Consider the following 20,183-nt stretch of genomic DNA (forward strand, 5'->3'; position numbering starts at 1 on the left):
GTTTTTTGTTTGGAAAGTGATATTGTTATTGTTGGTTGTTCTGTTTATTGCTTTCTTCTGTTTGTGCTGGAGAGATTTTGTTTGTTTTTATAATTCACTGTCCACTGTGTTGAGTGCACAGTCTATGCAAGTTTACAATCCCATTATATTTCTTGAGCAGTTTAGTTGATTCTTTTTTTGTTTTGTTGAGATAATATGGGAATGATGGTATCTTAATGGCAAGTGACTCCTGTCTGTCTGCTGGCTTCTTGAGCTATTATTTACCCTGGCAAATGCCTGTACTCACTTGTATGGGCAGCATGCACATGATGTTCCATATTTCATTCCTCCTGTACTCATTGTTCCCTCCTTGACTCCGCCTTTACAGTGCTATAATTTCCATGATCCTTTTTGCTGTTGCCCATGCATTATTGTTTTTTTATGCCATTAGTTTGATCATGACTATAGCTTCCCCCCAAAATGATATTTATACATTTGATGTTTTTTGGCTACTTGAACATACAGCAATTCATTTGTGCATGATGTCAAAACAGATTCCATTCATGTGTTTCTCTGTGCAGATCCTATGTACTTTTCCTTCTGGATTGCTGTCTTATTCTTTCGCAGAGGCAATATCGTAGCTTATGAGGTTTATCCGAAGCGTGATCATTGCTGTTTGAAAACTTTACCCAATACCCTGCTTGGATGACTTGAAAAATAGTCAGCCATGGCAATTTTTGCTAGTCTCCTTGGAGACTTGTCAAATTGTGAAAGTCATTATTGTTACTGATTTGTTTTTTGTTTGGAAAGTCATAGTGTTATTGTTGGTTGTTCTTCTGTTTATTGCTTTCTTCTGTTTGTGCTGGAGAGATTTTGTTTGTTTTTATAATTCACTGTCCACTGAGTTGGCTGCACAGTCTATGCAAGTTTACAATCCCATTATATTTCTTGAGCAGTTTAGTTGATTCTTTTTTTGTTTTGTTGAGGTAATTTGGGAATGATGGTATCTTAATGGCAAGTGACTCCTGTCTGTCTGCTGGCTTCTTGAGCTATTATTTACCCTGGCAAATGCCTGTACTCACTTGTATGGGCAGCATGCACATGATGTTCCATATTTCATTCCTCCTGTACTCATTGTTCCCTCCTTGACTCCGCCTTTACAGTGCTATAATTTCCATGATCCTTTTTGCTGTTGCCCATGCATTATTGTTTTTTTATGCCATTAGTTTGATCATGACTATAGCTTCCCCCCAAAATGATATTTATACATTTGATGTTTTTTGGCTACTTGAACATACAGCAATTCATTTGTGCATGATGTCAAAACAGATTCCATTCATGAGTTTCTCTGTGCGGATCCTATGTACTTTTCCTTCTGGATTGCTGTCTTATTCTTTCGCAGAGGCAATATCGTAGCTTATGAGGTTTATCCGAAGCGTGATCATTGCTGTTTGAAAACTTTACCCAATACCCTGCTTGGATGACTTGAAAAATAGTCAGCCATGGCAATTTTTGCTAGTCTCCTTGGAGACTTGTCAAATTGTGAAAGTCATTATTGTTACTGATTTGTTTTTTGTTTGGAAAGTCATAGTGTTATTGTCGGTTGTTCTTCTGTTTATTGCTTTCTTCTGTTTGTGCTGGTGAGATTTTGTTTGTTTTTATAATTCACTGTCCACTGTGTTTGGTGCACTGTCTATGCAAGTTTAAAATCCCATTATATTTCTTGAGCAGTTTAGTTGATTCTTTTTTTGTTTTGTTGAGGTAATTTGGGAATGATGGTATCTTAATGGCAAGTGTCTCCTTTCTGTCTGCTGGCTTCTTGAGCTATTATTTACCCTGGCAAATGCCTGTACTCACTTGTATGAGCAGCATCCACATGATTTTCCATATTTCATTCCTCCTGCACTCATTGTTCCCTACTTTGACTCCGCCTTTACAGTGCTATAATTCCCATGATCCTTTTTGCTGTTGCCCATGCATTATTGTTTTTTTATGCCATTAGTTTGATCATGACTATAGCTTCCCCCCAAAATGATATTTATACATTTGATGTTTTTTGGCTACTTGAACATACAGCAATTCATTTGTGCATGATGTCAAAACAGATTCCATTCATGAGTTTCTCTGTGCAGATCCTATCTACTTTTCCTTCTGGATTGCTGTCTTATTCTTTCGTAGAGGCAATATCGTAGCTTATGAGGTTTATCCGAAGCGTGATCATTGCTGGTTGAAAACTTTACCCAATACCCCGCTTGGATGACTTGAAACATAGTCAGCCATGGCAATTTTTGCTAGTCTCTTTGGAGACTTGTCAAATTGTGAAAGTCGTTATTGTTACTGATTTGTTTTTTGTTTGGAAAGTCATAGTGTTATTGTTGGTTGTTCTTCTGTTTATTGCTTTCTTGTGTTTGTGCTGGTGAGATTTTGTTTGTTTTTATAATTCACTGTCCACTGTGTTGGGTGCACAGTCTATGCAAGTTTACAATCCCATTATATTTCTTGAGCAGTTTAGTTGATTCTTTTTTTGTTTTGTTGAGGTAATTTGGGAATGATGGTATCTTAATGGCAAGTGTCTCCTTTCTGTCTGCTGGCTTCTTGAGCTATTATTTACCCTGGCAAATGCCTGTACTCACTTGTATGGGCAGCATGCACATGATGTTCCATATTTCATTCCTCCTGTACTCATTGTTCCCTCCTTGACTCCGCCTTTACAGTGCTATAATTTCCATGATCCTTTTTGCTGTTGCCCATGCATTATTGTTTTTTTATGCCATTAGTTTGATCATGACTATAGCTTCCCCCCAAAATGATATTTATACATTTGATGTTTTTTGGCTACTTGAACATACAGCAATTCATTTGTGCATGATGTCAAAACAGATTCCATTCATGAGTTTCTCTGTGCGGATCCTATGTACTTTTCCTTCTGGATTGCTGTCTTATTCTTTCGCAGAGGCAATATCGTAGCTTATGAGGTTTATCCGAAGCGTGATCATTGCTGTTTGAAAACTTTACCCAATACCCTGCTTGGATGACTTGAAAAATAGTCAGCCATGGCAATTTTTGCTAGTCTCCTTGGAGACTTGTCAAATTGTGAAAGTCATTATTGTTACTGATTTGTTTTTTGTTTGGAAAGTCATAGTGTTATTGTTGGTTGTTTTTCTGTTTATTGCTTTCTTCTGTTTGTGCTGGTGAGATTTTGTTTGTTTTTATAATTCACTGTCCACTGTGTTGGGTGCACAGTCTATGCAAGTTTACAATCCCATTATATTTCTTGAGCAGTTTAGTTGATTCTTTTTTTGTTTTGTTGAGATAATATGGGAATGATGGTATCTTAATGGCAAGTGACTCCTTTCTGTCTGCTGGCTTCTTGAGCTATTATTTACCCTGGCAAATGCCTGTACTCACTTGTATGAGCAGCATCCACATGATGTTCCATATTTCATTCCTCCTGTACTCATTGTTCCCTCCTTGACTCCGCCTTTATAATGCTATAATTCCCATGATCCTTTTTGCTGTTGCCCATGCATTATTGTTTTTTTATGCCATTAGTTTGATCATGACTATAGCTTCCCCCCAAAATGATATTTATACATTTGATGTTTTTTGGCTACTTGAACATACAGCAATTCATTTGTGCATGATGTCAAAACAAATTCAATTCTTGAGTTTCTCTGTGCAGATCCTATGTACTTTTCCTTCTGGATTGCTGCCTTATTCTTTCGCAGAGGCAATATCGTAGCTTATGAGGTTTATCCGAAGCGTGATCATTGCTGGTTGAAAACTTTACCCAATACCCCGCTTGGATGACTTGGAAAATAGTCAGCCATGGCAATTTTTGCTAGTCTCTTTGGAGACTTGTCAAATTGTGAAAGTCATTATTGTTACTGATTTGTTTTTTGTTTGGAAAGTCATAGTGTTATTGTTGGTTGTTCTTCTGTTTATTGCTTTCTTATGTTTGTGCTGGAGAGATTTTGTTTGTTTTTATAATTCACTGTCCACTGTGTTGGGTGCACAGTCTATGCAAGTTTACAATCCCATTATATTTCTTGAGCAGTTTAGTTGATTCTTTTTTTGTTTTGTTGAGATAATATGGGAATGATGGTATCTTAATGGCAAGTGACTCCTTTCTGTCTGCTGGCTTCTTGAGCTATTATTTACCCTGGCAAATGCCTGTACTCACTTGTATGGGCAGCATCCACATGATGTTCCATATTTCATTCCTCCTGCACTCATTGTTCCCTACTTTGACTCCGCCTTTACAGTGCTATAATTCCCATGATCCTTTTTGCTGTTGCCCATGCATTATTGTTTTTTTATGCCATTAGTTTGATCATGACTATAGCTTCCCCCCAAAATGATATTTATACATTTGATGTTTTTTGGCTACTTGAACATACAGCAATTCATTTGTGCATGATGTCAAAACAGATTCCATTCATGAGTTTCTCTGTGCGGATCCTATGTACTTTTCCTTCTGGATTGCTGTCTTATTCTTTCGTAGAGGCAATATCGTAGCTTATGAGGTTTATCCGAAGCGTGATCATTGCTGGTTGAAAACTTTACCCAATACCCCGCTTGGATGACTTGAAACATAGTCAGCCATGGCAATTTTTGCTAGTCTCTTTGGAGACTTGTCAAATTGTGAAAGTCGTTATTGTTACTGATTTGTTTTTTGTTTGGAAAGTCATAGTGTTATTGTTGGTTGTTCTTCTGTTTATTGCTTTCTTGTGTTTGTGCTGGTGAGATTTTGTTTGTTTTTATAATTCACTGTCCACTGTGTTGGGTGCACAGTCTATGCAAGTTTACAATCCCATTATATTTCTTGAGCAGTTTAGTTGATTCTTTTTTTGTTTTGTTGAGGTAATTTGGGAATGATGGTATCTTAATGGCAAGTGTCTCCTTTCTGTCTGCTGGCTTCTTGAGCTATTATTTACCCTGGCAAATGCCTGTACTCACTTGTATGGGCAGCATGCACATGATGTTCCATATTTCATTCCTCCTGTACTCATTGTTCCCTCCTTGACTCCGCCTTTACAGTGCTATAATTTCCATGATCCTTTTTGCTGTTGCCCATGCATTATTGTTTTTTTATGCCATTAGTTTGATCATGACTATAGCTTCCCCCCAAAATGATATTTATACATTTGATGTTTTTTGGCTACTTGAACATACAGCAATTCATTTGTGCATGATGTCAAAACAAATTCAATTCTTGAGTTTCTCTGTGCAGATCCTATGTACTTTTCCTTCTGGATTGCTGCCTTATTCTTTCGCAGAGGCAATATCGTAGCTTATGAGGTTTATCCGAAGCGTGATCATTGCTGGTTGAAAACTTTACCCAATACCCCGCTTGGATGACTTGGAAAATAGTCAGCCATGGCAATTTTTGCTAGTCTCTTTGGAGACTTGTCAAATTGTGAAAGTCATTATTGTTACTGATTTGTTTTTTGTTTGGAAAGTCATAGTGTTATTGTTGGTTGTTCTTCTGTTTATTGCTTTCTTATGTTTGTGCTGGAGAGATTTTGTTTGTTTTTATAATTCACTGTCCACTGTGTTGGGTGCACAGTCTATGCAAGTTTACAATCCCATTATATTTCTTGAGCAGTTTAGTTGATTCTTTTTTTGTTTTGTTGAGATAATATGGGAATGATGGTATCTTAATGGCAAGTGACTCCTTTCTGTCTGCTGGCTTCTTGAGCTATTATTTACCCTGGCAAATGCCTGTACTCACTTGTATGGGCAGCATCCACATGATGTTCCATATTTCATTCCTCCTGCACTCATTGTTCCCTACTTTGACTCCGCCTTTACAGTGCTATAATTCCCATGATCCTTTTTGCTGTTGCCCATGCATTATTGTTTTTTTATGCCATTAGTTTGATCATGACTATAGCTTCCCCCCAAAATGATATTTATACATTTGATGTTTTTTGGCTACTTGAACATACAGCAATTCATTTGTGCATGATGTCAAAACAGATTCCATTCATGAGTTTCTCTGTGCGGATCCTATGTACTTTTCCTTCTGGATTGCTGTCTTATTCTTTCGTAGAGGCAATATCGTAGCTTATGAGGTTTATCCGAAGCGTGATCATTGCTGGTTGAAAACTTTACCCAATACCCCGCTTGGATGACTTGAAACATAGTCAGCCATGGCAATTTTTGCTAGTCTCTTTGGAGACTTGTCAAATTGTGAAAGTCGTTATTGTTACTGATTTGTTTTTTGTTTGGAAAGTCATAGTGTTATTGTTGGTTGTTCTTCTGTTTATTGCTTTCTTGTGTTTGTGCTGGTGAGATTTTGTTTGTTTTTATAATTCACTGTCCACTGTGTTGGGTGCACAGTCTATGCAAGTTTACAATCCCATTATATTTCTTGAGCAGTTTAGTTGATTCTTTTTTTGTTTTGTTGAGGTAATTTGGGAATGATGGTATCTTAATGGCAAGTGTCTCCTTTCTGTCTGCTGGCTTCTTGAGCTATTATTTACCCTGGCAAATGCCTGTACTCACTTGTATGGGCAGCATGCACATGATGTTCCATATTTCATTCCTCCTGTACTCATTGTTCCCTCCTTGACTCCGCCTTTACAGTGCTATAATTTCCATGATCCTTTTTGCTGTTGCCCATGCATTATTGTTTTTTTATGCCATTAGTTTGATCATGACTATAGCTTCCCCCCAAAATGATATTTATACATTTGATGTTTTTTGGCTACTTGAACATACAGCAATTCATTTGTGCATGATGTCAAAACAGATTCCATTCATGAGTTTCTCTGTGCGGATCCTATGTACTTTTCCTTCTGGATTGCTGTCTTATTCTTTCGCAGAGGCAATATCGTAGCTTATGAGGTTTATCCGAAGCGTGATCATTGCTGTTTGAAAACTTTACCCAATACCCTGCTTGGATGACTTGAAAAATAGTCAGCCATGGCAATTTTTGCTAGTCTCCTTGGAGACTTGTCAAATTGTGAAAGTCATTATTGTTACTGATTTGTTTTTTGTTTGGAAAGTCATAGTGTTATTGTTGGTTGTTTTTCTGTTTATTGCTTTCTTCTGTTTGTGCTGGTGAGATTTTGTTTGTTTTTATAATTCACTGTCCACTGTGTTGGGTGCACAGTCTATGCAAGTTTACAATCCCATTATATTTCTTGAGCAGTTTAGTTGATTCTTTTTTTGTTTTGTTGAGGTAATTTGGGAATGATGGTATCTTAATGGCAAGTGACTCCTGTCTGTCTGCTGGCTTCTTGAGCTATTATTTACCCTGGCAAATGCCTGTACTCACTTGTATGGGCAGCATGCACATGATGTTCCATATTTCATTCCTCCTGTACTCATTGTTCCCTCCTTGACTCCGCCTTTACAGTGCTATAATTTCCATGATCCTTTTTGCTGTTGCCCATGCATTATTGTTTTTTTATGCCATTAGTTTGATCATGACTATAGCTTCCCCCCAAAATGATATTTATACATTTGATGTTTTTTGGCTACTTGAACATACAGCAATTCATTTGTGCATGATGTCAAAACAGATTCCATTCATGAGTTTCTCTGTGCGGATCCTATGTACTTTTCCTTCTGGATTGCTGTCTTATTCTTTCGCAGAGGCAATATCGTAGCTTATGAGGTTTATCCGAAGCGTGATCATTGCTGTTTGAAAACTTTACCCAATACCCTGCTTGGATGACTTGAAAAATAGTCAGCCATGGCAATTTTTGCTAGTCTCCTTGGAGACTTGTCAAATTGTGAAAGTCGTTATTGTTACTGATTTGTTTTTTGTTTGGAAAGTCATAGTGTTATTGTTGGTTGTTTTTCTGTTTATTGCTTTCTTCTGTTTGTGCTGGTGAGATTTTGTTTGTTTTTATAATTCACTGTCCACTGTGTTGGGTGCACAGTCTATGCAAGTTTACAATCCCATTATATTTCTTGAGCAGTTTAGTTGATTCTTTTTTTGTTTTGTTGAGGTAATTTGGGAATGATGGTATCTTAATGGCAAGTGACTCCTGTCTGTCTGCTGGCTTCTTGAGCTATTATTTACCCTGGCAAATGCCTGTACTCACTTGTATGGGCAGCATGCACATGATGTTCCATATTTCATTCCTCCTGTACTCATTGTTCCCTCCTTGACTCCGCCTTTACAGTGCTATAATTTCCATGATCCTTTTTGCTGTTGCCCATGCATTATTGTTTTTTTATGCCATTAGTTTGATCATGACTATAGCTTCCCCCCAAAATGATATTTATACATTTGATGTTTTTTGGCTACTTGAACATACAGCAATTCATTTGTGCATGATGTCAAAACAGATTCCATTCATGAGTTTCTCTGTGCGGATCCTATGTACTTTTCCTTCTGGATTGCTGTCTTATTCTTTCGCAGAGGCAATATCGTAGCTTATGAGGTTTATCCGAAGCGTGATCATTGCTGTTTGAAAACTTTACCCAATACCCTGCTTGGATGACTTGAAAAATAGTCAGCCATGGCAATTTTTGCTAGTCTCCTTGGAGACTTGTCAAATTGTGAAAGTCGTTATTGTTACTGATTTGTTTTTTGTTTGGAAAGTCATAGTGTTATTGTTGGTTGTTTTTCTGTTTATTGCTTTCTTCTGTTTGTGCTGGTGAGATTTTGTTTGTTTTTATAATTCACTGTCCACTGTGTTGGGTGCACAGTCTATGCAAGTTTACAATCCCATTATATTTCTTGAGCAGTTTAGTTGATTCTTTTTTTGTTTTGTTGAGATAATATGGGAATGATGGTATCTTAATGGCAAGTGACTCCTTTCTGTCTGCTGGCTTCTTGAGCTATTATTTACCCTGGCAAATGCCTGTACTCACTTGTATGAGCAGCATCCACATGATGTTCCATATTTCATTCCTCCTGTACTCATTGTTCCCTCCTTGACTCCGCCTTTATAATGCTATAATTCCCATGATCCTTTTTGCTGTTGCCCATGCATTATTGTTTTTTTATGCCATTAGTTTGATTATGACTATAGCTTCCCCCCAAAATGATATTTATACATTTGATGTTTTTTGGCTACTTGAACATACAGCAATTCATTTGTGCATGATGTCAAAACAGATTCCATTCATGAGTTTCTCTGTGCAGATCCTATGTACTTTTCCTTCTGGATTGCTGTCTTATTCTTTTGCAGAGGCAATATCGTACCTTATGAGGTTTATCCGAAGCATGATCATTGCTGGTTGAAAACTTTACCCAATACCCTGCTTGGATGACTTGAAAAATAGTCAGCCATGGCAATTTTTGCTAGTCTCTTTGGAGACTTGTCAAATTGTGAAAGTCATTATTGTTACTGATTTGTTTTTTGTTTGGAAAGTGATAGTGTTATTGTTGGTTGTTCTTCTGTTTATTGCTTTCTTCTGTTTGTGCTGGAGAGATTTTGTTTGTTTTTATAATTCACTGTCCACTGAGTTGGCTGCACAGTCTATGCAAGTTTACAATCCCATTATATTTCTTGAGCAGTTTAGTTGATTCTTTTTTTGTTTTGTTGAGGTAATATGGGAATGATGGTATCTTAATGGCAAGTGACTCCTTTCTGTCTGCTGGCTTCTTGAGCTATTATTTACCCTGGCAAATGCCTGTACTCACTTGTATGAGCAGCATCCACATGATGTTCCATATTTCATTCCTCCTGTACTCATTGTTCCCTACTTGACTCCGCCTTTACAGTGCTATAATTCCCATGATCCTTTTTGCTGTTGCCCAAGCATTATTGTTTTTTTATGCCATTAGTTTGATCATGACTATAGCTTCCCCCCAAAATGATATTTATACATTTGATGTTTTTTGGCTACTTGAACATACAGCAATTCATTTGTGCATGATGTCAAAACAGATTCCATTCATGAGTTTCTCTGTGCAGATGCTATGTACTTTTCCTTCTGAATAGTTGTCTTATTCTTTCGCAGAGGCAATATCGTAGCTTATGAGGTTTATCCGAAGCGTGATCATTGCTGGTTGAAAACTTTACCCAATACCCCGCTTGGATGACTTGAAAAATAGTCAGCCATGGCAATTTTTGCTAGTCTCTTTGGAGACTTGTCAAATTGTGAAAGTCATTATTGTTACTGATTTGTTTTTTGTTTGGAAAGTCATAGTGTTATTGTTGGTTGTTCTTCTGTTTATTGCTTTTTTCTGTTTGTGCTGGTGAGATTTTGTTTGTTTTTATAATTCACTGTCCACTGTGTTTGGTGCACAGTCTATGCAAGTTTACAATCCCATTATATTTCTTGAGCAGTTTAGTTGATTCTTTTTTTGTTTTGTTGAGATAATATGGGAATGATGGTATCTTAATGGCAAGTGACTCCTGTCTGTCTGCTGGCTTCTTGAGCTATTATTTACCCTGGCAAATGCCTGTACTCACTTGTATGGGCAGCATGCACATGATGTTCCATATTTCATTCCTCCTGTACTCATTGTTCCCTACTTGACTCCGCCTTTACAGTGCTATAATTCCTATGATCCTTTTTGCTGTTGCCCATGCATTATTGTTTTTTTATGCCATTAGTTTGATCATGACTATAGCTTCCCCCCAAAATGATATTTATACATTTGATGTTTTTTGGCTACTTGAACATACAGCAATTCATTTGTGCATGATGTCAAAACAGATTCCATTCATGAGTTTCTCTGTGCAGATCCTATGTACTTTTCCTTCTGGATTGCTGTCTTATTCTTTTGCAGAGGCAATATCGTACCTTATGAGGTTTATCCGAAGCATGATCATTGCTAGTTGAAAACTTTACCCAATACCCTGCTTGGATGACTTGAAAAATAGTCAGCCATGGCAATTTTTGCTAGTCTCTTTGGAGACTTGTCAAATTGTGAAAGTCATTATTGTTACTGATTTGTTTTTTGTTTGGAAAGTGATAGTGTTATTGTTGGTTGTTCTTCTGTTTATTGCTTTCTTCTGTTTGTGCTGGAGAGATTTTGTTTGTTTTTATAATTCACTGTCCACTGAGTTGGCTGCACAGTCTATGCAAGTTTACAATCCCATTATATTTCTTGAGCAGTTTAGTTGATTCTTTTTTTGTTTTGTTGAGGTAATTTGGGAATGATGGTATCTTAATGGCAAGTGACTCCTGTCTGTCTGCTGGCTTCTTGAGCTATTATTTACCCTGGCAATTGCCTGTACTCACTTGTATGGGCAGCATGCACATGATGTTCCATATTTCATTCCTCCTGTACTCATTGTTCCCTACTTGACTCCGCCTTTACAGTGCTATAATTCCCATGATCCTTTTTGCTGTTGCCCATGCATTATTGTTTTTTTATGCCATTAGTTTGATCATGACTATAGCTTCCCCCCAAAATGATATTTATACATTTGATGTTTTTTGGTTACTTGAACATACAGCAATTCATTTGTGCATGATGTCAAAACAGATTCCATTCATGAGTTTCTCTGTGCAGATCCTATGTACTTTTCCTTCTGGATTGTTGTCTTATTCTTTCGCAGAGGCAATATCGTAGCTTATGAGGTTTATCCGAAGCGTGATCATTGCTGGTTGAAAACTTTACCCAATACCCTGCTTGGATGACTTGAAAAATACTCAGCCATGGCAATTTTTGCTAGTCTCTTTGGAGATTTGTCAAATTGTGAAAGTCATTATTGTTACTGATTTGTTTTTTGTTTGGAAAGTCATAGTGTTTTTGTTGGTTGTTCTTCTGTTTATTGCTTTCTTATGTTTGTGCTGGAGAGATTTTGTTTGTTTTTATAATTCACTGTCCACTGTGTTGAGTGCACAGTCTATGCAAGTTTACAATCCCATTATATTTCTTGAGCAGTTTAGTTGATTCTTTTTTTGTTTTGTTGAGATAATATGGGAATGATGGTATCTTAATGGCAAGTGACTCCTTTCTGTCTGCTGGCTTCTTGAGCTATTATTTACCCTGGCAAATGCCTGTACTCACTTGTATGGGCAGCATGCACATGATGTTCCATATTTCATTCCTCCTGTACTCATTGTTCCCTCCTTGACTCCGCCTTTACAGTGCTATAATTTCCATGATCCTTTTTGCTGTTGCCCATGCATTATTGTTTTTTTATGCCATTAGTTTGATCATGACTATAGCTTCCCCCCAAAATGATATTTATACATTTGATGTTTTTTGGCTACTTGAACATACAGCAATTCATTTGTGCATGATGTCAAAACAGATTCCATTCATGAGTTTCTCTGTGCGGATCCTATGTACTTTTCCTTCTGGATTGCTGTCTTATTCTTTCGCAGAGGCAATATCGTAGCTTATGAGGTTTATCCGAAGCGTGATCATTGCTGTTTGAAAACATTACCCAATACCCTGCTTGGATGACTTGAAAAATAGTCAGCCATGGCAATTTTTGCTAGTCTCCTTGGAGACTTGTCAAATTGTGAAAGTCATTATTGTTACTGATTTGTTTTTTGTTTGGAAAGTCATAGTGTTATTGTTGGTTGTTTTTCTGTTTATTGCTTTCTTCTGTTTGTGCTGGTGAGATTTTGTTTGTTTTTATAATTCACTGTCCACTGTGTTGGGTGCACAGTCTATGCAAGTTTACAATCCCATTATATTTCTTGAGCAGTTTAGTTGATTCTTTTTTTGTTTTGTTGAGGTAATTTGGGAATGATGGTATCTTAATGGCAAGTGACTCCTGTCTGTCTGCTGGCTTCTTGAGCTATTATTTACCCTGGCAAATGCCTGTACACACTTGTATGGGCAGCATGCACATGATGTTCCATATTTCATTCCTCCTGTACTCATTGTTCCCTCCTTGACTCCGCCTTTACAGTGCTATAATTCCCATGATCCTTTTTGCTGTTGCCCATGCATTATTGTTTTTTTATGCCATTAGTTTGATCATGACTATAGCTTCCCCCCAAAATGATATTTATACATTTGATGTTTTTTGGCTACTTGAACATACAGCAATTCATTTGTGCATGATGTCAAAACAGATTCCATTCATGAGTTTCTCTGTGCAGATCCTATGTACTTTTCCTTCTGGATTGCTGTCTTATTCCTTCGCAGAGGCAATATCGTAGCTTATGAGGTTTATCCGAAGCGTGATCATTGCTGGTTGAAAACTTTACCCAATACCCTGCTTGGATGACTTGAAAAATAGTCAGCCATGGCAATTTTTGCTAGTCTCCTTGGAGACTTGTCAAATTGTGAAAGTCATTATTGTTACTGATTTGTTTTTTGTTTGGAAAGTCATAGTGTTATTGTTGGTTGTTCTTCTGTTTATTGCTTTCTTATGTTTGTGCTGGAGAGATTTTGTTTGTTTTTATAATTCACTGTCCACTGTGTTGAGTGCACAGTCTATGCAAGTTTACAATCCCATTATATTTCTTGAGCAGTTTAGTTGATTCTTTTTTTGTTTTGTTGAGATAATATGGGAATGATGGTATCTTAATGGCAAGTGACTCCTGTCTGTCTGCTGGCTTCTTGAGCTATTATTTACCCTGGCAAATGCCTGTACTCACTTGTATGGGCAGCATGCACATGATGTTCCATATTTCATTCCTCCTGTACTCATTGTTCCCTCCTTGACTCCGCCTTTACAGTGCTATAATTCCCATGATCCTTTTTGCTGTTGCCCATGCATTATTGTTTTTTTATGCCATTAGTTTGATCATGACTATAGCTTCCCCCCAAAATGATATTTATACATTTGATGTTTTTTGGCTACTTGAACATACAGCAATTCATTTGTGCATGATGTCAAAACAGATTCCATTCATGAGTTTCTCTGTGCAGATCCTATGTACTTTTCCTTCTGGATTGCTGCCTTATTCTTTCGCAGAGGCAATATCGTAGCTTATGAGGGTTATCCGAAGCGTGATCATTGCTGGTTGAAAACTTTACCCAATACCCCGCTTGGATGACTTGAAAAATAGTCAGCCATGGCAATTTTTGCTAGTCTCTTTGGAGACCTGTCAAATTGTGAAAGTCATTATTGTTACTGATTTGTTTTTTGTTTGGAAAGTCATAGTGTTATTGTTGGTTGTTCTTCTGTTTATTGCTTTCTTATGTTTGTGCTGGAGAGATTTTGTTTGTTTTTATAATTCACTGTCCACTGTGTTGGGTGCACAGTCTATGCAAGTTTACAATCCCATTATATTTCTTGAGCAGTTTAGTTGATTCTTTTTTTGTTTTGTTGAGATAATATGGGAATGATGGTATCTTAATGGCAAGTGACTCCTTTCTGTCTGCTGGCTTCTTGAGCTATTATTTACCCTGGCAAATGCCTGTACTCACTTGTATGGGCAGCATGCACATGATGTTCCATATTTCATTCCTCCTGTACTCATTGTTCCCTCCTTGACTCCGCCTTTACAGTGCTATAATTTCCATGATCCTTTTTGCTGTTGCCCATGCATTATTGTTTTTTTATGCCATTAGTTTGATCATGACTATAGCTTCCCCCCAAAATGATATTTATACATTTGATGTTTTTTGGCTACTTGAACATACAGCAATTCATTTGTGCATGATGTCAAAACAGATTCCATTCATGAGTTTCTCTGTGCGGATCCTATGTACTTTTCCTTCTGGATTGCTGTCTTATTCTTTCGCAGAGGCAATATCGTAGCTTATGAGGTTTATCCGAAGCGTGATCATTGCTGTTTGAAAACTTTACCCAATACCCTGCTTGGATGACTTGAAAAATAGTCAGCCATGGCAATTTTTGCTAGTCTCCTTGGAGACTTGTCAAATTGTGAAAGTCATTATTGTTACTGATTTGTTTTTTGTTTGGAAAGTCATAGTGTTATTGTTGGTTGTTTTTCTGTTTATTGCTTTCTTCTGTTTGTGCTGGTGAGATTTTGTTTGTTTTTATAATTCACTGTCCACTGTGTTGGGTGCACAGTCTATGCAAGTTTACAATCCCATTATATTTCTTGAGCAGTTTAGTTGATTCTTTTTTTGTTTTGTTGAGGTAATTTGGGAATGATGGTATCTTAATGGCAAGTGACTCCTGTCTGTCTGCTGGCTTCTTGAGCTATTATTTACCCTGGCAAATGCCTGTACACACTTGTATGGGCAGCATGCACATGATGTTCCATATTTCATTCCTCCTGTACTCATTGTTCCCTCCTTGACTCCGCCTTTACAGTGCTATAATTCCCATGATCCTTTTTGCTGTTGCCCATGCATTATTGTTTTTTTATGCCATTAGTTTGATCATGACTATAGCTTCCCCCCAAAATGATATTTATACATTTGATGTTTTTTGGCTACTTGAACATACAGCAATTCATTTGTGCATGATGTCAAAACAGATTCCATTCATGAGTTTCTCTGTGCAGATCCTATGTACTTTTCCTTCTGGATTGCTGTCTTATTCTTTCGCAGAGGCAATATCGTAGCTTATGAGGTTTATCCGAAGCGTGATCATTGCTGGTTGAAAACTTTACCCAATACCCTGCTTGGATGACTTGAAAAATAGTCAGCCATGGCAATTTTTGCTAGTCTCTTTGGAGACTTGTCAAATTGTGAAAGTCATTATTATTACTGATTTGTTTTTTGTTTGGAAAGTCATAGTGTTATTGTTGGTTGTTCTTCTGTTTATTGCTTTCTTATGTTTGTGCTGGAGAGATTTTGTTTGTTTTTATAATTCACTGTCCACTGTGTTGAGTGCACAGTCTATGCAAGTTTACAATCCCATTATATTTCTTGAGCAGTTTAGTTGATTCTTTTTTTGTTTTGTTGAGATAATATGGGAATGATGGTATCTTAATGGCAAGTGACTCCTGTCTGTCTGCTGGCTTCTTGAGCTATTATTTACCCTGGCAAATGCCTGTACTCACTTGTATGGGCAGCATGCACATGATGTTCCATATTTCATTCCTCCTGTACTCATTGTTCCCTCCTTGACTCCGCCTTTACAGTGCTATAATTTCCATGATCCTTTTTGCTGTTGCCCATGCATTATTGTTTTTTTATGCCATTAGTTTGATCATGACTATAGCTTCCCCCCAAAATGATATTTATACATTTGATGTTTTTTGGCTACTTGAACATACAGCAATTCATTTGTGCATGATGTCAAAACAGATTCCATTCATGAGTTTCTCTGTGCAGATCCTATGTACTTTTCCTTCTGGATTGCTGTCTTATTCTTTCGCAGAGGCAATATCGTAGCTTATGAGGTTTATCCGAAGCGTGATCATTGCTGTTTGAAAACTTTACCCAATACCCTGCTTGGATGACTTGAAAAATAGTCAGCCATGGCAATTTTTGCTAGTCTCCTTGGAGACTTGTCAAATTGTGAAAGTCATTATTGTTACTGATTTGTTTTTTGTTTGGAAAGTCATAGTGTTATTGTTGGTTGTTCTTCTGTTTATTGCTTTCTTATGTTTGTGCTGGAGAGATTTTGTTTGTTTTTATAATTCACTGTCCACTGTGTTGAGTGCACAGTCTATGCAAGTTTACAATCCCATTATATTTCTTGAGCAGTTTAGTTGATTCTTTTTTTGTTTTGTTGAGGTAATTTGGGAATGATGGTATCTTAATGGCAAGTGACTCCTGTCTGTCTGCTGGCTTCTTGAGCTATTATTTACCCTGGCAAATGCCTGTACTCACTTGTATGGGCAGCATGCACATGATGTTCCATATTTCATTCCTCCTGTACTCATTGTTCCCTCCTTGACTCCGCCTTTACAGTGCTATAATTTCCATGATCCTTTTTGCTGTTGCCCATGCATTATTGTTTTTTTATGCCATTAGTTTGATCATGACTATAGCTTCCCCCCAAAATGATATTTATACATTTGATGTTTTTTGGCTACTTGAACATACAGCAATTCATTTGTGCATGATGTCAAAACAGATTCCATTCATGAGTTTCTCTGTGCGGATCCTATGTACTTTTCCTTCTGGATTGCTGTCTTATTCTTTCGCAGAGGCAATATCGTAGCTTATGAGGTTTATCCGAAGCGTGATCATTGCTGTTTGAAAACTTTACCCAATACCCTGCTTGGATGACTTGAAAAATAGTCAGCCATGGCAATTTTTGCTAGTCTCCTTGGAGACTTGTCAAATTGTGAAAGTCGTTATTGTTACTGATTTGTTTTTTGTTTGGAAAGTCATAGTGTTATTGTTGGTTGTTTTTCTGTTTATTGCTTTCTTCTGTTTGTGCTGGTGAGATTTTGTTTGTTTTTATAATTCACTGTCCACTGTGTTGGGTGCACAGTCTATGCAAGTTTACAATCCCATTATATTTCTTGAGCAGTTTAGTTGATTCTTTTTTTGTTTTGTTGAGATAATATGGGAATGATGGTATCTTAATGGCAAGTGACTCCTTTCTGTCTGCTGGCTTCTTGAGCTATTATTTACCCTGGCAAATGCCTGTACTCACTTGTATGAGCAGCATCCACATGATGTTCCATATTTCATTCCTCCTGTACTCATTGTTCCCTCCTTGACTCCGCCTTTATAATGCTATAATTCCCATGATCCTTTTTGCTGTTGCCCATGCATTATTGTTTTTTTATGCCATTAGTTTGATCATGACTATAGCTTCCCCCCAAAATGATATTTATACATTTGATGTTTTTTGGCTACTTGAACATACAGCAATTCATTTGTGCATGATGTCAAAACAGATTCCATTCATGAGTTTCTCTGTGCAGATCCTATGTACTTTTCCTTCTGGATTGCTGTCTTATTCTTTTGCAGAGGCAATATCGTACCTTATGAGGTTTATCCGAAGCATGATCATTGCTGGTTGAAAACTTTACCCAATACCCTGCTTGGATGACTTGAAAAATAGTCAGCCATGGCAATTTTTGCTAGTCTCTTTGGAGACTTGTCAAATTGTGAAAGTCATTATTGTTACTGATTTGTTTTTTGTTTGGAAAGTGATAGTGTTATTGTTGGTTGTTCTTCTGTTTATTGCTTTCTTCTGTTTGTGCTGGAGAGATTTTGTTTGTTTTTATAATTCACTGTCCACTGAGTTGGCTGCACAGTCTATGCAAGTTTACAATCCCATTATATTTCTTGAGCAGTTTAGTTGATTCTTTTTTTGTTTTGTTGAGGTAATTTGGGAATGATGGTATCTTAATGGCAAGTGACTCCTGTCTGTCTGCTGGCTTCTTGAGCTATTATTTACCCTGGCAAATGCCTGTACTCACTTGTATGGGCAGCATGCACATGATGTTCCATATTTCATTCCTCCTGTACTCATTGTTCCCTACTTGACTCCGCCTTTACAGTGCTATAATTCCCATGATCCTTTTTGCTGTTGCCCATGCATTATTGTTTTTTTATGCCATTAGTTTGATCATGACTATAGCTTCCCCCCAAAATGATATTGATACATTTGATGTTTTTTGGCTACTTGAACATACAGCAATTCATTTGTGCATGATGTCAAAACAGATTCCATTCATGAGTTTCTCTGTGCAGATCCTATGTACTTTTCCTTCTGGATTGCTGTCTTATTCTTTCGCAGAGGCAATATCGTAGCTTATGAGGTTTATCCGAAGCGTGATCATTGCTGGTTGAAAACTTTACCCAATACCCCGCTTGGATGACTTGTAAAATAGTCAGCCATGGCAATTTTTGCTAGTCTCTTTGGAGACTTGTCAAATTGTGAAAGTCATTACTGTTACTGATTTGTTTTTTGTTTGGAAAGTCATAGTGTTATTGTTGGTTGTTCTTCTGTTTATTGCTTTCTTATGTTTGTGCTGGAGAGATTTTGTTTGTTTTTATAATTCACTGTCCACTGTGTTGAGTGCACAGTCTATGCAAGTTTACAATCCCATTATATTTCTTGAGCAGTTTAGTTGATTCTTTTTTTGTTTTGTTGAGATAATATGGGAATGATGGTATCTTAATGGCAAGTGACTCCTGTCTGTCTGCTGGCTTCTTGAGCTATTATTTACCCTGGCAAATGCCTGTACTCACTTGTATGGGCAGCATGCACATGATGTTCCATATTTCATTCCTCCTGTACTCATTGTTCCCTACTTGACTCCGCCTTTACAGTGCTATAATTCCTATGATCCTTTTTGCTGTTGCCCATGCATTATTGTTTTTTTATGCCATTAGTTTGATCATGACTATAGCTTCCCCCCAAAATGATATTTATACATTTGATGTTTTTTGGCTACTTGAACATACAGCAATTCATTTGTGCATGATGTCAAAACAGATTCCATTCATGAGTTTCTCTGTGCAGATCCTATGTACTTTTCCTTCTGGATTGCTGTCTTATTCTTTTGCAGAGGCAATATCGTACCTTATGAGGTTTATCCGAAGCATGATCATTGCTGGTTGAAAACTTTACCCAATACCCTGCTTGGATGACTTGAAAAATAGTCAGCCATGGCAATTTTTGCTAGTCTCTTTGGAGACTTGTCAAATTGTGAAAGTCATTATTGTTACTGATTTGTTTTTTGTTTGGAAAGTGATAGTGTTATTGTTGGTTGTTCTTCTGTTTATTGCTTTCTTCTGTTTGTGCTGGAGAGATTTTGTTTGTTTTTATAATTCACTGTCCACTGAGTTGGCTGCACAGTCTATGCAAGTTTACAATCCCATTATATTTCTTGAGCAGTTTAGTTGATTCTTTTTTTGTTTTGTTGAGGTAATTTGGGAATGATGGTATCTTAATGGCAAGTGACTCCTGTCTGTCTGCTGGCTTCTTGAGCTATTATTTACCCTGGCAATTGCCTGTACTCACTTGTATGGGCAGCATGCACATGATGTTCCATATTTCATTCCTCCTGTACTCATTGTTCCCTACTTGACTCCGCCTTTACAGTGCTATAATTCCCATGATCCTTTTTGCTGTTGCCCATGCATTATTGTTTTTTTATGCCATTAGTTTGATCATGACTATAGCTTCCCCCCAAAATGATATTTATACATTTGATGTTTTTTGGTTACTTGAACATACAGCAATTCATTTGTGCATGATGTCAAAACAGATTCCATTCATGAGTTTCTCTGTGCAGATCCTATGTACTTTTCCTTCTGGATTGTTGTCTTATTCTTTCGCAGAGGTAATATCGTAGCTTATGAGGTTTATCCGAAGCGTGATCATTGCTGGTTGAAAACTTTACCCAATACCCTGCTTGGATGACTTGAAAAATAGTCAGCCATGGCAATTTTTGCTAGTCTCTTTGGAGACTTGTCAAATTGTGAAAGTCATTATTGTTACTGATTTGTTTTTTGTTTGGAAAGTCATAGTGTTTTTGTT

At 37.2% G+C, this 20,183-nt stretch overlaps 26 non-coding genes across 26 annotated transcripts; all 26 read left to right on the plus strand.

Annotated features, from left to right (window-relative positions):
• The first annotated feature begins 594 nt into the window (after positions 1-594).
• Positions 595-735, plus strand: LOC145657713 (U4 spliceosomal RNA). Its single transcript, XR_014123588.1, has one exon. It is a non-coding gene; the product is annotated as a U4 spliceosomal RNA (small nuclear RNA).
• Positions 736-1,369: 634 nt separating this feature from the next.
• Positions 1,370-1,510, plus strand: LOC145657714 (U4 spliceosomal RNA). The gene has a single exon (XR_014123589.1). It is a non-coding gene; the product is annotated as a U4 spliceosomal RNA (small nuclear RNA).
• A 635-nt stretch (positions 1,511-2,145) lies between these two features.
• Positions 2,146-2,286, plus strand: LOC145657676 (U4 spliceosomal RNA). Its single transcript, XR_014123552.1, has one exon. It is a non-coding gene; the product is annotated as a U4 spliceosomal RNA (small nuclear RNA).
• A 634-nt stretch (positions 2,287-2,920) lies between these two features.
• On the plus strand, positions 2,921-3,061 carry LOC145657715 (U4 spliceosomal RNA). Its single transcript, XR_014123590.1, has one exon. It is a non-coding gene; the product is annotated as a U4 spliceosomal RNA (small nuclear RNA).
• Positions 3,062-3,695: 634 nt separating this feature from the next.
• Positions 3,696-3,836, plus strand: LOC145657822 (U4 spliceosomal RNA). Its single transcript, XR_014123696.1, has one exon. It is a non-coding gene; the product is annotated as a U4 spliceosomal RNA (small nuclear RNA).
• Positions 3,837-4,471: 635 nt separating this feature from the next.
• On the plus strand, positions 4,472-4,612 carry LOC145657677 (U4 spliceosomal RNA). The gene has a single exon (XR_014123553.1). It is a non-coding gene; the product is annotated as a U4 spliceosomal RNA (small nuclear RNA).
• Positions 4,613-5,246: 634 nt separating this feature from the next.
• On the plus strand, positions 5,247-5,387 carry LOC145657823 (U4 spliceosomal RNA). The gene has a single exon (XR_014123697.1). It is a non-coding gene; the product is annotated as a U4 spliceosomal RNA (small nuclear RNA).
• A 635-nt stretch (positions 5,388-6,022) lies between these two features.
• LOC145657678 (U4 spliceosomal RNA) lies at positions 6,023-6,163 on the plus strand. The gene has a single exon (XR_014123554.1). It is a non-coding gene; the product is annotated as a U4 spliceosomal RNA (small nuclear RNA).
• A 634-nt stretch (positions 6,164-6,797) lies between these two features.
• On the plus strand, positions 6,798-6,938 carry LOC145657716 (U4 spliceosomal RNA). Its single transcript, XR_014123591.1, has one exon. It is a non-coding gene; the product is annotated as a U4 spliceosomal RNA (small nuclear RNA).
• A 634-nt stretch (positions 6,939-7,572) lies between these two features.
• Positions 7,573-7,713, plus strand: LOC145657717 (U4 spliceosomal RNA). The gene has a single exon (XR_014123592.1). It is a non-coding gene; the product is annotated as a U4 spliceosomal RNA (small nuclear RNA).
• Positions 7,714-8,347: 634 nt separating this feature from the next.
• LOC145657718 (U4 spliceosomal RNA) lies at positions 8,348-8,488 on the plus strand. Its single transcript, XR_014123593.1, has one exon. It is a non-coding gene; the product is annotated as a U4 spliceosomal RNA (small nuclear RNA).
• Positions 8,489-9,122: 634 nt separating this feature from the next.
• Positions 9,123-9,263, plus strand: LOC145657758 (U4 spliceosomal RNA). Its single transcript, XR_014123633.1, has one exon. It is a non-coding gene; the product is annotated as a U4 spliceosomal RNA (small nuclear RNA).
• A 634-nt stretch (positions 9,264-9,897) lies between these two features.
• On the plus strand, positions 9,898-10,038 carry LOC145657797 (U4 spliceosomal RNA). Its single transcript, XR_014123671.1, has one exon. It is a non-coding gene; the product is annotated as a U4 spliceosomal RNA (small nuclear RNA).
• Positions 10,039-10,672: 634 nt separating this feature from the next.
• LOC145657738 (U4 spliceosomal RNA) lies at positions 10,673-10,813 on the plus strand. The gene has a single exon (XR_014123613.1). It is a non-coding gene; the product is annotated as a U4 spliceosomal RNA (small nuclear RNA).
• Positions 10,814-11,447: 634 nt separating this feature from the next.
• Positions 11,448-11,588, plus strand: LOC145657745 (U4 spliceosomal RNA). Its single transcript, XR_014123620.1, has one exon. It is a non-coding gene; the product is annotated as a U4 spliceosomal RNA (small nuclear RNA).
• A 634-nt stretch (positions 11,589-12,222) lies between these two features.
• Positions 12,223-12,363, plus strand: LOC145657769 (U4 spliceosomal RNA). Its single transcript, XR_014123644.1, has one exon. It is a non-coding gene; the product is annotated as a U4 spliceosomal RNA (small nuclear RNA).
• A 634-nt stretch (positions 12,364-12,997) lies between these two features.
• LOC145657699 (U4 spliceosomal RNA) lies at positions 12,998-13,138 on the plus strand. The gene has a single exon (XR_014123574.1). It is a non-coding gene; the product is annotated as a U4 spliceosomal RNA (small nuclear RNA).
• A 634-nt stretch (positions 13,139-13,772) lies between these two features.
• Positions 13,773-13,913, plus strand: LOC145657824 (U4 spliceosomal RNA). The gene has a single exon (XR_014123698.1). It is a non-coding gene; the product is annotated as a U4 spliceosomal RNA (small nuclear RNA).
• A 634-nt stretch (positions 13,914-14,547) lies between these two features.
• Positions 14,548-14,688, plus strand: LOC145657720 (U4 spliceosomal RNA). Its single transcript, XR_014123595.1, has one exon. It is a non-coding gene; the product is annotated as a U4 spliceosomal RNA (small nuclear RNA).
• Positions 14,689-15,322: 634 nt separating this feature from the next.
• On the plus strand, positions 15,323-15,463 carry LOC145657670 (U4 spliceosomal RNA). The gene has a single exon (XR_014123546.1). It is a non-coding gene; the product is annotated as a U4 spliceosomal RNA (small nuclear RNA).
• Positions 15,464-16,097: 634 nt separating this feature from the next.
• On the plus strand, positions 16,098-16,238 carry LOC145657721 (U4 spliceosomal RNA). Its single transcript, XR_014123596.1, has one exon. It is a non-coding gene; the product is annotated as a U4 spliceosomal RNA (small nuclear RNA).
• A 634-nt stretch (positions 16,239-16,872) lies between these two features.
• LOC145657722 (U4 spliceosomal RNA) lies at positions 16,873-17,013 on the plus strand. The gene has a single exon (XR_014123597.1). It is a non-coding gene; the product is annotated as a U4 spliceosomal RNA (small nuclear RNA).
• Positions 17,014-17,647: 634 nt separating this feature from the next.
• Positions 17,648-17,788, plus strand: LOC145657759 (U4 spliceosomal RNA). The gene has a single exon (XR_014123634.1). It is a non-coding gene; the product is annotated as a U4 spliceosomal RNA (small nuclear RNA).
• A 634-nt stretch (positions 17,789-18,422) lies between these two features.
• LOC145657739 (U4 spliceosomal RNA) lies at positions 18,423-18,563 on the plus strand. The gene has a single exon (XR_014123614.1). It is a non-coding gene; the product is annotated as a U4 spliceosomal RNA (small nuclear RNA).
• A 634-nt stretch (positions 18,564-19,197) lies between these two features.
• LOC145657760 (U4 spliceosomal RNA) lies at positions 19,198-19,338 on the plus strand. The gene has a single exon (XR_014123635.1). It is a non-coding gene; the product is annotated as a U4 spliceosomal RNA (small nuclear RNA).
• Positions 19,339-19,972: 634 nt separating this feature from the next.
• LOC145657684 (U4 spliceosomal RNA) lies at positions 19,973-20,113 on the plus strand. Its single transcript, XR_014123560.1, has one exon. It is a non-coding gene; the product is annotated as a U4 spliceosomal RNA (small nuclear RNA).
• Positions 20,114-20,183: the final 70 nt, after the last annotated feature.

The sequence above is a fragment of the Electrophorus electricus genome, chromosome 4 (genome assembly GCF_041902795.1).
Source record: "Electrophorus electricus isolate QZ-2024a chromosome 4, ASM4190279v1, whole genome shotgun sequence".
NCBI classification, from domain to species: Eukaryota; Metazoa; Chordata; class Actinopteri; order Gymnotiformes; family Gymnotidae; genus Electrophorus; species Electrophorus electricus.